At 38.8% G+C, this 16,004-nt stretch overlaps 1 non-coding gene across 1 annotated transcript; it reads right to left on the reverse strand.

Moving 5' to 3' along the window:
• Positions 1–1,631: 1,631 nt before the first annotated feature.
• Positions 1,632–1,703, reverse strand: Trnad-guc. Its single transcript has one exon. It is a non-coding gene; the product is annotated as a tRNA-Asp (tRNA).
• Positions 1,704–16,004: the final 14,301 nt, after the last annotated feature.

The following is a 16,004-nucleotide window of genomic DNA, read 5'->3' on the forward strand; positions in this document are numbered from 1 at the left end:
CTTGGATCGCATTTGCACTGGTTTTGTGCTCTGTAACTCGATACCTTCCTAACCCGATGGTCCCTTGAATATCGAGGTAAAGAGAGTTGACTATACTTTTCTTTTGCTGGTTTCGTTTTATTTCTCACTATATTTCGCTCAGTTATTTATTTCCTATATAGTTCACTTTTTGATAGCAGAATTGTGTGGAGCAGCGGTTTTCATATCGTGCTCCGCGGAGCAGTCGGTGCAGGTGCTCCGCGACAGTTTCGAAAATTTGAAGCTGTGCCTTGTGATATATCAATTTTTTTTCTTCAAAATACGGTTTTAATTATACCAAACCAAGCCATATCTAGAATTTTCTTCTAAAACCTTCATTTTGATCTCGAAAATTGAGAGGTGGTTTTCAATTCATCTTTACCTTTTGTTGTTTTCAATGTTATGGCGGATGACATAATAAAGTGTTTTCTTGAATTTAGTATAGAAAACAATTCCGAAAGTTGGAGATCCGATCTACCCTGACAGAATGTATTTTAAAACTGGGTGTGAGAGTCGGGATACTTATCCTCGTCGGATAAAAATATCTGAGGAACATGAAACTACGATAATATTCAAAATGTTAATATGATGATAATGATAACGATTTTTTTCCGTGAGTACTGAAATTGTGGTTTATTAATTCAAACACATTAATGTAGGCTTAAAAATAAATATTCCGCTACAGAATAACGCTCAGTTGTTGGAACTAAAAACAAAAGTTCGAAAATTTCTTATCCAAAGCAATTTTGCTATTTTCAAACCGAGAATTTCGAAACATTTGACGAAAAAACAAATTTTCAAAATTCATTGTGATGCTTAATTGTAATAGTATAAGCCTGTAGTAAAAAGCTTTCTCGATCAAATAAAACATATTGTTTTAAATTAGAATAAAAAGTTTTAAAAGAAATCAAAACGAAGGTGAAAATGAATCAAAGCCGAACATCAAATTTTCTAAAGCACAACTCTGGAGAATTGGACATCCATTTGAGCTGGACATTTGATCGATTAGTCATCAACAGCAAGCAAGTGATCGATTGGTATCAAGTTTCCAGCTTAAAGTGAAACATTTCGGAATCTAAAGATGGCAGGCATAATGGCTGACTTCTGCCCATGCTCACGTCTTCAAAGGCACTGAACTGGACAAATAGTTGGCAAACGTTTCTGATCTTCTTATTTTAAGCGTTCTGCTAGTGCACAAAGCCAAAATAAGAAGTGCACTGCTGTTGGATGCTTTTTTCGCGAGATTTTCGCTTTTGAAGTTTTAGTGCAATCTTAGAAGTTGATTCCAAGCTGTTTCACCTTAATATTTGGGATTCCAGACTTGAGTTTTTGAAAATTTCCTGTTCGAATAATCTTTACCTTAATGAAAGATTGGCTAACATAAATCGTATTTTACGATTTTCGGAGGGAAGCTTATAAAAAGTTCAGTTTTTGAACGGAGTGGTGATGAAGAACAGGTGCTCCGCGCAACAATTTCATTTCAGAAAGTGCCCCGCGAGCTGAAAAGGTTGAAAACTCCTGGTCTGGAGCATTTTTGTAATTTTTCTTTATTAATGAACCCATAGCAAAATTATTTTCATTAGTCAGAAGGGGTACAAAAAAATTAATAAACTCTCCCCGACGGGGAATTGAACCCCGGTCTCCCGCGTGACAGGCGGGGATACTGACCACTATACTATCGAGGATATGTATTGTAGCTTCACCGCACTCGTTCCAAGAATCACGCTGTGTGCGATTTTCACGCGTTGAATCATCCTCTCTCTGCTTGCCGTATCATCGCGATTCGCCGTTGCTCGCCTACTGGCTTGAACGGAATACCTCCTCGATGTCTGCTTTCTCACTCAAGCCAACACGAACAACCACCAAAGTGCGCATCTGATTCTTTTAATAGCAACAACGGCAGCAGCAGCAGCAGCCAGACGGTCAGTCGTTTTGAATCTACTGTCTTCACTAGGGCGGCCCAGAAAAACATAATTTTACAAAAAGTGATACAAGTTTGTAGAACAAATCAACTTTCTACAAAATCGTTTGGAGGTTCCTCCGGATCCATTTTTGAAAAACTGATATTTTCCATGAAAATAGTCATATTTTGACGATTTTTGCACATGTATGAAAACACTTGTGCAAATCAAAGATTTTTTATTTCAAAACTATCGTTATAAATATGTAACATAGCATTAACTCTCCTGTCAGCAGCGTCATTATTTGACAAGAAACAAATTATTCTACCCCATTACCCCGAATGCCATCACCCCGAAATTCATTACCCCGAATTCCATCACCTTGAATGCTATTTCCCCGAATTTACAATTATCCTAACATGCTGATATTAATGACATTTACCGATGATACTGCAATTCGGGGTAATGTCATTCGGGGTGAAGGGTCGTTCGGGGTTTTGGAATTCGGGGTAATGGCGTTCGGGTTAATAGCATTCGGGGTAATGGGTTTCGGGGTAATGGGGTAGAATCGAAACAAATATTTCAATCACGACGACATTCTTAATTTTTGATATTATTCCACCATTTTTCACTAGTTTTCAAAAAAAAAAATCTTCAACTATTAGGAGCTGTGTCAATTTTGATCATTGGTCATCTGGATCTAAAGATATTCCGAAAATAATTTCGGGAAATGAAGAAATTTGATGCAACCATTTCTGAGAAATGAGTAGTTATGTTTTAGTACCATTTTGGCCGTATTATGGTCTTTATCATGATATTGTAATTTAGAGATTTTAAGGAGACAACTCAACCTATTTGCATTATTTCCAAGGATATGCTGCTTGTTATTTGACATTGCATAGCTCACGCCTCATTTATTCATATTATTTTGATGAACTTATATGATTTTCATATATCGATTTGGCTAAACTTTTAAACGATGTTTAGAAAAATGTCATAAATAAGCATATCTTCCGTGCTAGGGTTGAGCATTTTGACTTTACGAACATTGCTTCTTTTTATGGGACACCCTGATCTACACACATCTATACCGAATACGCCTACCGACATCAAGAAGCACCATCGTGATCATCGTACCTACCCTATAACGTTTCTAGCAGAGACGAGCGATGATGTTAAACGAAACGAAGCAAAAGTGTCATAAATTTTTCACGAATCTCCCGCTGGATGGGGCTCCCGCATGGGCATGCCCTTCCCACACTCCCTGGCATGATAAAACTGCTTATCGTTGGACCCAGGATCTCTCTCACATTATTTTTTCCATCTCACTATCATTCAGGTTCGAGCAGATGAGTTTGAGTATAGGTTCGGTTGAAAGTTTGTGGAATGAAATATGAGCCGATTTCGGGAAGATTGAGATTGAAGTTGGGTCATAAATTGAAACTTTAACGTCGTTAGAGCTTTTGATAGAAGACCAGCTGCGTAACTATTTTTTGTTTCGATTAAGCTCGTTGGTAGTCAATCTCAGAAGAAGCTTCATAGATGAATTTCTTGTCAAAATTATACATCTTTTATGTTTACATTCACGTTTCATTGCCTCTATCTATGTATCAGATTCCTTAGTATATTTCTTGTAATGTGTTTCATTTATTTATTTATTTATTTCATCATCTTCGGCGTTTGCCGCACAGACTGATAGGGTAAATGATGGCTTCGGCACCCTGAGGGTATTTTCGGCAGCACTAACTTATCGTTCTAGAAGAATTCAAATCGATGACGATGGACAGACTGTGGAACCTCCCACGCTAGATGAGGTAAAAAAAGCTATCAATGGTCTGAAGAACAACAAGGCTGCTGGGAAGGACGAGCTCCCGGCCGAACTTCTCAAACACGGAAGTGAGCAGCTGCACGAACTCCTCCACCGTATCATATTGAGGATATGAGAGGAAGAACAAATGCCTACTAGTTGGTTGGAAGGTCTCATTTCCCCTCTGTACAAGAAAGGGCATCGACTGGAGTGCGCCAATTACCGAGGAATAACACTCCTTAATTCGGCGTACAAAATCATGTCTGGAATTCTGTTCAACAGATTGAGACCGTATGAGGAGTCCTTTGTCGGCGAATACCAAGCTGGTTTTCGAGAGGGCCGATCAACGACGAATCAAATGTTTACCCTGCGTCAAATCCTAGATAAATTCCGGGAGTACAACTTGCAGACTAATCATCTGTTTGTAGATTTCAAAGCAGCGTACGATTCAGTGAAGAGAAACGAGTTGTGGCAAATTATGTCCGAACATGGCTTTCCGGCGAAGCTGATTAGACTGATTCGTGCAACGCTTGATGGATCGAAATCAAGTGTGCGGGTGGTGGACGTGATTTCGTCATCGTTCGTAACCTTAGATGGATTGAAACAGGGTGACGCTCTTTCTAACTTGCTGTTTAACATAGCGCTCGAAGGTGCTATCAGGAGAGCCGGTGTGCAGAGAAGCGGTACCATTATCACACGTTCTCATATGCTCCTTGGCTTTGCGGACGATATTGACATCATCGGGATTGACCGTCGGGCAGTGGAAGAGGCGTTCGTGCCTTTCAAGAGGGAGATAGCGAGGATTGGGCTCACGATCAACACCACAAAAACGAAGTACATGATAGCTGGTGGTCAACGTGGGTCCGGACGTGTTAGTGGTAACGAAATGGTGCTAGGTGGTGAAAAGTTTGAAGTGGTGGAAGAATTTGTGTATCTTGGAACACTAGTGACATGCGATAATGATGTTACCCGCGAGGTGAAAAGACGTATTGCAGCTGCGAGTCGGGTTTTCTACGGGAAGTCCCGTAGCCTGCAAACGAAAACAAAACTCGCGTTATACAAGACACTGATTCTTCCGGTTGTCCTATATGGCCATGAATCATGGACATTGAAGGAAGTCGACCGGAGAGCTTTCGGGGTGTTTGAACGTAAAGTGCTGCGAACAATACTCGGCGGTAAACTAGAAAACGGCATCTGGCGGCGTCGCATGAATCACGAGTTGTACCAAGTGTATAAAGAGGTGGATATTGTCAAGCGCATAAAACACGGCAGGCTGCGTTGGGCTGGTCACGTTGCCCGTATGCCGGAAGAACGACAAGCAAAGATAATATTCAACAGAGAACCCGGACGAGGCCGCCGACTTCGTAGCAGGCCGCGCACACGATGGCTTTTTGCGGTTGAGGAGGACTTAAGGGCACTTAACGTTCAGGGCAACTGGAAGCGATTGGCCCAGGACCGAGCCCAGTGGAGAAGACCCATCCATTCGGCGCAGATTCATCTTAGCGAATTGTAGCCCATCAAGTATCAAGTAAGTAACTTATCGTTCTTGTTTAAATTTTTTTCGGAACAAGAGTTAACTTCAATGTACTCAACACATCTTACACAAAAATATTATATAACATGGGTTTTATCATTGAATGAAATAAATGCTTACGAAATTATCGTCATTCGTGAGCTGCCGAATAAAACAACACAAGAACAGCTTACAAAAACTCACCACTATAAAAGGTCCAATTCTCCGCTCCAATGCCATTTTTTTCACAAAAGCTACGCACCGATCACTTATGCACTATTGAACTTTTGATTTGTATATAAAGCACTCGAAAATACCTAATTTTTATGCTTTAAATCACAAATTAAAAATAATGCACTTTGATTTCCTCGGCAATCACTTTTTATTACGGGACCAGGTTGCCAGAAAACCATATTCAATAGCGGTGTATTTATTATTCACTATATGAATTCACAGAAAAAAACGAACTTGACTAATTTATTTATTGGAATTAGGCAACAGAGCATGCATTGGTAACAATTGAGCCTTTTAATTCTTTCTTATTTGATGATTGTAGTGCATAATTTTCAATATACATATAAAATATACGTCTTTTAATAGTTGAACTATTTTGGCAACACTCCTGTTGTTCTACAGAGGATGTTTTTGTGTCAAGTCATAAGTGAATTGATTTTCAAAGGGCCTATTCTGATTTTCTCATACACTGAGAAAAGTAGGAACGCAAATAAATTTTACTGGCAAAGTTTGAATTTTGATCCGAATGAGCCGATTGAACAATATTCATAAACCAAAAATATCGTGGAACATCGCAATCGATTTTTTTAATGTTACTATTCATTCTCTCGGTACTAACTTGATGGTAGAGCGTTCAAAAGCACCAATATGGGTATTTTCGGAACGGGCACGATGAGGGGATGACGGAAATCGATGTCCGACGCCAGTTTGAAATCCAAAATGGCGGCCTCTGGTTAACGAAAATCGTTGAAAACCTATGCAATATGGGTATTTTTGAAACGGGCGCGATGAGGGGATGACGGAAATCGATGTGCGACGCCATTTTGAAATATAAGATGGCGGGCTCCTGTTTGGTAAAACCATTGAAACCCCATGCAATATGGATATTTTCAGAACGGGCAGGATAAGGGGATGGCGGAAATCATAAATCATGCTTTTGATAAAAAATGGAAAAAATAAATGGGATCCAAACAAAGTTACGTTATATCGAGGTAAGAATAACGTTATATCTAGCTACGTTATAAAGAGGTTACATTATATCGAGGTATGACTGTAATTACAATCCCTAGCTGTTGCTAGAACATGGGCAGAACTAGTCTCGACTGTAGAAAAATGTATCGATCTTGTTTAGCAGCCCTAGTCAAGCTTGAACATTCAGGGACTGTTTGGATAGCAATCGAGAAGAAGGCACCCCTCATTGAATGGTAGAAGTCGGACTCGATTATCCGGAGATTCGATTATCCGGGATTCGATTATCCGGAATTAGTTTTTTGATATTCTTATTTTTTCAGTTTTTATGCATGCATTTGAGGTAATTTATTATTGCAATATATTATAATTCTTCTGAAAATTTTCCGTTCTGTGGTAGCCGCCAAGTTCTACCGCAGGCTTGGAAATCATTGTATCATTGAACGAAACCATCTAATCAAAGTATGCTAATAGAGTCCAAGGCTTTTGAAAACAGCAGATAACAACAATCATTAGCTCGGTTTCCAAGGTATCATCGCAGCTGATCGATGACGATCTGAGAAAATTATCCATGTGACTGCTGCGGTGGCTTTTTGTTCAACCGTAGAACGGAAAGTTATCTCTTAAATTGCAATACAATATGAATGGTTTGACAGTCTTGGATGTAGGTAGAAATAGGGGGTTTGAAAAAAAGGGTTTTTTGTGTATGCTGGTCAAAAAATATATTTTCTTCTCAGGAGTCCTAATGTTCATCCCCTCGTCGCGTCCATTCCGAAAATGCCCATATTGCATTGGTTTTCAATGATTTTACCAAACCGGAGGACGCCATCTTGGATTTAAAAATGGCATCGCACATCGATTTTCGTTATCCCCTCGTCGGGCCTGTTCCGAAAATACCCATGTTGCATGGGTTTCCAACAATTCTTACACTCCTGAAGCCGCCACCTTGGATTGCTAAATATGGAATTTAGTTAATTTTTACTAAATGATGCTAAATATGGAATTAAGTTAATTTTCTATTCTAAATGATGCTAAATCGATACATAAAGCTTTCGTATTGCATCTTTCTTAAGGCAAAATATATGAATTTCTATAGTCCAGATCGCCGCGTGTAGAATTGATACGCAATAAGAACAAATCAAGAGAATCGTGTTCGACCATTCCCCCCTCCGCAACGGTATTTGTATGAAAAAAATAAATTTTGTGTTTGAGCCGCAACGTTTGAGACTCCTCCCCCTCCCCCTAGAGCGTTACGTAATTTGTGGACGGCGCCTTTGTCTGCACAAATTTAGTGTGTATTCAATATGACTCTCAGCTATTATATTTATAACTGCAATGCTGTTCTCAGTGTAGTCTGTATTTTTCTGCATAGGCCCTTTCAACGAGTAGAAAATTCAGAAAATTGTCAACAAATACGAAATATTACCAATACATAACCTAGTTTTTGTACAGTTTTGGATTGCCGAAGAGAACAATTTTGCTGCCGACAATAGTAATTGCATTGCCGATAAAAGAACAAGTGCCTCGTGACTTTGGTGAGGAAAAATAGATGATTTAGAGAACAAAATAGTGTTTTGTGCATAATAATGAATAAATAAAGAGTGCTCAAGTGTAGTTCAGGTGTCTCCTGATAATTGTTGTGCTTCATTGTGCTGTAAAATTGCCTTCTTCAAAGTTCAGCTGCTTAGGCTGCCGACAATACGTAAGTTCCCCTACTTAAAATATGTATGATACAATTAACATTCAACAAATTTTCACAAATCTAACACAACGATAAACGTACAATGAAAAGTCACACTCATCGATTTTAAACTATGTCGTCTGTTGAGCGTCTCGATTCGATGGCCTCCATGGCGTTCGGGAAAGGCTCCTGAATTCACGGCATCGCACTCCAACTGGCCAATTTCAAAGCAGCTTTGCGGAAATGTGCATCTACGACGATTTTGAAAGAGACGAAATCCAGTGTTGAAGTATCCTTCCAAGCTGGCACAAGAGGTTTGATAGACCGTACATCACTGATTCCTATCGATTTACAAACCATTGCTTTAACTTCTTGCTCTGTAACATCATTGGCAATATTGGAAATATACAATTGAATTTTATCATCATTTCGGTTTTCGACAATGTGATCAGTGGCAGATATTTTCATAGACGACAAAGGAGAATTGTGTTCATCTACAAAACGTTCAGATTCCGTTCGACACTCCTTGGACGTACTTGCCTCTGATAAAGAATTCGATGTAATTTGAGAGACTATTGCACTGATGCGTTCAATGTCTAACTTTAAACAGTCAAGCTCTTCCTGTGTGGCGTAGTTAGTTTTCTCCTTGATAGCATTGCGAAAACGACCTTTCTCGATCAAATCTCTACAGCAGTCACACATCCAAAATATATTAGCGTGTAAACATGCACATCCTTCGTCGTAAGAAAGACCAACGCATTTTGCATGAAATTGACTACTAGAGATGCTAGTATTAGAAAGTCAGCAGAAATTAATAACGCTAAACAATTTTTCGACTGGGCTGTGTCGCAAAAGGTGAAAGACCAATTTAAAAAAAATTGGGGTGGGTAATGTCTATTACATTACCGCGGGGTTGACGTAGAACTACGATTATTAATAATTTGATTTGTCAAGTGTATGAATTTGTAAGTGTACTAGTTTTGTGTTGTTATTGATCGGATGAAGGTTTCAGAAGTAAACTCTTTTTGGACTCATTTTGGTAGTCCTGAAAAGAACCATTTGTCGTTCTGTGGTTCCGAGAACCAGTGTTTGGTGTTCCAGGAATAATGCCAGATGATTGAATTTGTTTGTTTGGTCGTTGCTTCCTTGTGTTGCTTGGTTGGGTGATTGGTTTCTGGCTGGTTTCGCCAAACTCCTCCAGTAGATTAGATGTTTGATAGCTCGGGTGCTTCGATCGTGATAATCGATAGAATCGGTCCAGTGCTTTGGTCTGTAGCAATATCCATTGCATGAGCATTTAGGCTCTGTACATTGATACTCATCAATATGCAGGCTTGGCCGCTATGATCAAGTATTTCACGCAGTTCGTCTCAAAGCGTCACTATTCGATGATTGCCTAAGCGCTGCAGCTCATTCCTCAAGTCAACCCTCTTGGGAGAATTGCTGCCTTTGGCGTGATGGAACTTAAAAAGTAAGAGGTTGTTTCCGAGATACGACCGCCAAAGTGACGTTGGATAACATTAGCATCTTCTATTTCCTGGCTTGAGACCGTCACGAACTTATGAAAGATTTCTGAGAGAACAGCACCAATTTTCGACCCAACACTAACTTTCGACCGATTTTCGATACGGTTTTGGCCTACTTTGTATGAAAATCCGAAAATTGGCACAGAATTCTTGTAGGTCGAAAATAAGTGCTCTTCTAATCAATTTTCACACTATTTGTTGCATGCCATTGTTGACCTATTATGAACATTTTGTGTTATTATTTGGTTGGTTCGATTAACTCTTCAACCGGTCGATGGAAGAAGAAGCATGAGCGATAACGTTTGCTCAACAAACAAATATTGCGCTTGAAGGTCTACGCATGATCCACTTTTGATTGATTGCTTAAGTGGGTTCCGAAGCCTTTCGATACTCGTCGTATCCGTGGCGAACGTGCTGAAATTGCATTGAAGCACAATTTCAAACAACTGCCCTTTTCAGGGCCACAATTGATTAAATAATTAATTTAGTTATCAATTATAGTTTCGGATGATTAGTTTTCAACGGGGATAAATGGCAAACAAAGTTTAACATAGGTTCCCGTCGTTGGGGTCGGGCGGCGGTAGCATTTTCGCAGTCTTTTCTGTGTGCGTATTTCCATTCGATCGACAATGTCTTACCAAATCGAAACGTCAACAAAGCTGTTGCTTATTAGTTTTAGCTCTGTGTTCGACGAGTTGATACTGATCGCTCTAGTATCATTTAGGTAGCGACGGCGACAACGGCATTATGCGATCATCTCTAAATGCGAAACAAACCGGGAGGGATTCTTCATTCAAGTGCCGTTCGCAATTTATCCGACTCATGCACACACTGTCGAGGATCGCCTCGCGCCCGCACAATGGGAAATTTATTTCCCATTTATGGTTGCGTGCAAATGACTGACCAAAATCTGAATCAATCACATCCAATCATCAAAATGTCGCTCTTCACGGTGGAAAATTCTCACAACTCTTTTAAAATGAAATTGTCGTCCTGAAAAGGACGGTTGGTGGTAGTCACCGTCGATCAAACTGGGTTTTCATTCCCTTGTTAGACAGAAACACACCAAAAGATCACCGAAAACGATTAAATTAAAATGCGGTCGATAATTTTGTGCTTTCTTGTCCGTCCTTGTATTCGATGGTTTGCTCACTCCTCCGACGGTAATTATCAAGGTTTCTGGACGCATTCTCCACGAATTCGATGGGCTAGCTGGATGCCAAGGGCCATGATGAGCAATTACACGGAACCCGCAGCTTTTAGCTTGGGAATAAACAGCAGCAGCAGCGATGAACGTGTAAATTTTATTCCGATATGAGTCCTTCTCCGGTTGCTGGTCAACGATTGACTGATGCGCGCGTGAAGTCGAGTTTGGTTGGCTTCGACTGAACACGAGATAATAAAGAGAAGTAAGAAGAAGACCGAAAGGGGCGTTTCCTTTTGAATGACGAAAGTGGCTAAGATATCGCGCAATGATGTCTGTGTCAGGAATACACAAGAAAAATGTGCTTTTCTATGAAAAATAAGACATGCTTCGATATTTCCCAATTTTTCAAAAGTTTAGTCATGATAATCAATAGTTTTCATTGTTGGAGTGGATTCGAAAGATATCCAATCGATTGGTGCTCTGTCCCAGTGAGGACATTAATGCCAAGAAGAAGAAGAATAAGAAGATGTGAATAAGTTCTCAGTTTATTCGACAAACCAGCTAAATATTTCATGGGTGCACAACAGCAACAGGGTAGCGGATCACAGGGATTAAGTTGAAATCTGGAAACGTAGCTCAATCTTGAAATCTTGAGCGACTTCATAAACCAGATTCTGGATTAACGGCTCAGCAGGCTTCTAGCAGCGAGGTACTTCTCGCAAAGCAAGTTCGGAGGAGCTCTTACCAGCTCGAAAGCGGAAATGGAATGAAACTGAATCCAACGAAGGCAGCATGTTTTATAACATTGGAATAGCAGATGATGCTCCTCCCTTTTGTGCTCTTCGCTTTCTGATCGACCAATCTGGGAAATGGGTATGTGCTAATAATGTGTTGGGCTTGGAATTACTTAAAAATTGTGGAGAATACTAATACGTGAGAAATTGGTCGAACATGAATTGTTGGAATGATTGGCATTCCCTAAATATTCAATACGGGCTATTGATAATCAATAGTTTTCTTTATTATGACGGTAAATTTTTGATCCATGGGTGCCAAAATTATTACAATCGTTCAATGAGAATGTCTTTTCAAAAGCATTCTTAATATGTCGCAATTTTGTTACATGGGATAATTTTCCTAATTAAAGTGTTCCCATAAAATATGGAACAAAAAAGGCGCTGTTGGAAAAGCCACTCTATTTTACAATCGTTGTGAAATGTTGAACACTCACTCCGACGGCACTGCAGCAGCGTCCGCGAGTACAATCTCAAATGGTTGAGTCATAAATTATTCATGACAAATGAAATTTTGTATGAAGCCGTGAAATTGATTTAGGAATATTAGAAGTTATAAATAAAGTCGTAAATATTTCTCTTTTAACTCTTTTCCACAAATTTGATGGCTCTGAAAAGAACCGATGGCTTTGTTAGCTTCGATGTTGTTACGGATAAATAACACTTCTCGGACCAGCAAAACTCAGGGGGCTTCTGGTATTTGCTTCTAACGGGATTGCTTCTTGACCACCAATGATGATTTCATCACGAGTCGAAATTTTGAAGCGCGGGTCAACAGCTCCTCGGCCGATGAAATTTGCGGCGGCGATGACGATGGCTGGGTGAACGCAAACAAGCGGTGAAGCACAAAGCGAGAATGACTCGCCCGACCGTGTTCACAATTCGACCGCAAATTCACCTGTGGACTGCTTCCTCTTCTTCTTCTAGGCGGCGACAGCGGTGATGGCTTTGGCTTCGGACGGCATCTTCTCTCGCTCGCTTGACAGTTTGATTTGAGCGAAACAAGACAAACGGGGGCGTCCTTTGCTATAGATGTCTGTGCCTGAGAAGCACGCCCGGTCAGAGCAAGCCGATCTGTCGCCTGCTGAGATGCGAGCCAATCGGAGAGTGAAAAGCAAATGACGTCAAATTTTCTCTAGCCACCCCTATTTATAGATTTGCTTGAAATCAACGTTCTATTTTAAAACAGTTATTAAACTATTTGGACAGGTATGTGGGATTCAGTAAGTAAACGACATGAAGCTTTGATGTCTTATCTTTCGATTGAGGTGCTAATCAAGAAATTTCGTTAGGCCAGCGAAAAGTTATAAACGTTTAAAATATTTCATGCCAGCGTAACGCTCTTGGTTTTGAAATTCCAATTTCACTCCTGTATAGAGAAGAAAGACGTACTTCTACGTCAAAAAGATTGGGAATTTATCTATGCAACTGAAAATGACTATTCAGAGGCTAAAAAATTTCTTCAGGAAAGATTTTCTAACCTTGTTCCAATTCCTGGAACAAAAAATATCATTCATTTATGTCAAAAGACGAACGAAGCATTTTTGCTAGTGAATTCTCAGATGCACATGAAAACCAAAAAATACAGCATGCTTTGTTCTTAATAATACAAAGAAACGAAAATCTTCTGGTGTTAACAACCAAAGGCAATCTTCCCGGTTGAAAAAATAGATAGTATTAAGATGAAAATGTAAGTTATATACTAAATAATTGAATAAATAAAATTTAAAAAATAATTATAATCGTATTTGTTCCATAGAAAAGAAAGAATCCCTTTTCAGTTTAATGAAAGATTGAGGCAGAAACAGTTTTTTTTTCAGTTTTTTTTTAGCGGTGTAAGTTTTTATGAACAATATTATCCATTCCGACTTATACTTCATTAAAACCAATCCCATATCTTTTTTTCAGATGTCTTAGAAAATTTGCATTTGCTTTGATAAAAAATCTTTGTTTTTCCGATGCTTCGATTGAAATATGGGTTTTCAAAAGAAAAGGCTGATATGGACATTTTCCACAAAATTGGCCATAACTCAAAAACGAAAAAAAAAAAACATTTCAAAAATTTCAGCGATTAAAGCTTATGAAATTATCTTCTCAAAAATATGTTGTCGAAAATTTTCCACGCATAGTTTTTCCGGGTTTTCTTTACGAATTTTCTCAACGGTGGATAATTTTGTGGAAAACTGTTTCCAGTTAATTTTTTTTATTCCTGAGAAAATTTGCTTTCATTTTCATTAAAAAAAACTTTGTTTCTACGATGCTTCGTTCTTGAGTTATGATTTTTCAAAGTAAGTAGTGTCAGAGGAAAACAAGGGGGGGTCTGTAGCCTTGAGGTTACGCTTTCACTTCATAAGCGGAAGGTCATGGGTTCGATTCCCAGCCCCTCCACAAAAAAAAAGTCCAGCCACCATAAGACGCCTCACGGAGGACCGTGCTTTGGGGAGCACATTCATCCTCCGTCAGTATCAGATGGTGACTGAGACAAGCTGACCCTCTTCGCAGGCAGCTAGCCTCACTAACAGCTGAGCTCTCTCCTACCTGCTCGGTGTGTGAGTAAAAGAGTAGGAGAGAGTGCAAGTAAGATGTAAATATAGATAAGTTGAAAATAGATCTGTATCGGTAAAGATGAAGCTACAAATCATCTGATTTCGGCACAGTAGTGGCCACGTGCAATGCCTTAATAAAAAAAGGAGGAAAACAAAAAATTCCAACCTGAGTTTTCCGGGAAAATAAGCAACCCTGAATTTTTCTCTTTTTTTATTCATATATTGATAAGCCCTGCCTGTGGAAAAAGTTTCATGAAAATCTGAGACCTTTCGGCCCAAACCCGTATGGAAATAAAAAAAAACCCTGAAGTCAACGTACGGAGACAATTCTGCTTAAATTATAAGAAAACATTGTGGCAACACTTGTATGAAATTTTATCGTTTCACATTTTTTTTTGGTAGATTGTATCAGAGTGAAACTTTTAACAGCTACTGTTTGTTTGCGTTTGAACATGAAAACTTCATAGTTTGTATACACTGAGAAAATGTGTTTTGGTATTATCCTGGAATACTTAAATCTTAAATATCATTTTTCGTTTTTGGAAAATTCAAACTGTTCGGGCATAGAGGACTTCCCCCTAGAACATTAAAATTTAGTTTTTAATGTACAACATTTGAATGTTGATCGGTGTACAAATAAGGGAATGCGTCAGTTTTAGACACGAATTCAAAAGCTTTTCCAATATTCCAAAGATGAGAGTAAATAAAAACGATTAATGATTGCCAAACAATAGATGACGGTTATGACCTTCACTGTTTAAAACAAAAAATCTAATGCGCTGAGACCTGTAGTGTGTGCCGATTAAAATTGACTGATTTTCTATTTAAAAAAATATATCTCAAAAACTGAAAAACATACATCGATGAAAATTTGACTGTAAACGAAAAATTTTCCTGAACCTTTCAATAAAAAATGAGAACAAAAATAGCCAAATTTGGATCAATTTTTGTAAACTTTTATATTTTTCTTGAAAAGTCAAAATCTTTAGCTTTTATTTTCGTCCAGGACAATTGAAAATTGGTCAGGTGGTTCGAAAGCTATGATTTAAAAAATATTTCAAAGTTGCGATTTTTTCTGGTCACCTTTATTGGACAGGGCTAAATAGGAAAAAAAGTTGTGTCAGTATGGCTATAGTGGTTCCCTATTTGGCCATATGTGAATTCACACGTTGAATACTTTTTAATGCTCTACCATCTATTTATATTTGATGTCAAACTACTTAGACACACAAAAGGATTAAAAAATTGAAAATGTCAATAACTGGTACCTATCCTATCTATAAATGAAACAGGGATGAGGTGCGTTAAAAATCTCTTTCGGTGCTACACGCGCTGCTGCGATATAACACCTTAAATTCGAAGGAGATGTGTTCGAGTAATTTTTCTGCATTGCACTCTGGCTCGCAATGTGCCAAAAGGCTGCGTGGTATCGAGTTGTCTCATTTTCACTCTTTGCGTTGCATATACGAATCAAATATTCCACATGAATTCATTTTACTAATATGTGACTGTGAAAACTTTTAAACAACGATGAACATAATTCATCACCACCTTTATGTTTCTGGCTTTATCAGATACATTAAGATCACTTCTCAAATTTTTTTTGCGAAGCACTTATTAGGCTTGTCCGCCTTCAAACGCATACCTTGCTGAAATTTTCCTTGAGTGAATTTTGGTGCTGGTTCGAAAGAGATTCTGGCCTTTGCTTTGTCTCACACAAATTAAATTGTCTCCTGCACCTTGCTTTGAGTTAACTCCCAAAGAATGGTAGATGCACAGCAATTTCGAAGTGACATGTATGTTTTTAGCACAACAGACATTTCCGATTGAAAACAAAAATTTGAATTTCGATAAAATTTATGGAGAAA

Source organism: Aedes aegypti, unplaced genomic scaffold (assembly GCF_002204515.2).
Source record: "Aedes aegypti strain LVP_AGWG unplaced genomic scaffold, AaegL5.0 Primary Assembly AGWG_AaegL5_hic_scaff_704_PBJ_arrow, whole genome shotgun sequence".
NCBI classification, from domain to species: Eukaryota; Metazoa; Arthropoda; class Insecta; order Diptera; family Culicidae; genus Aedes; species Aedes aegypti.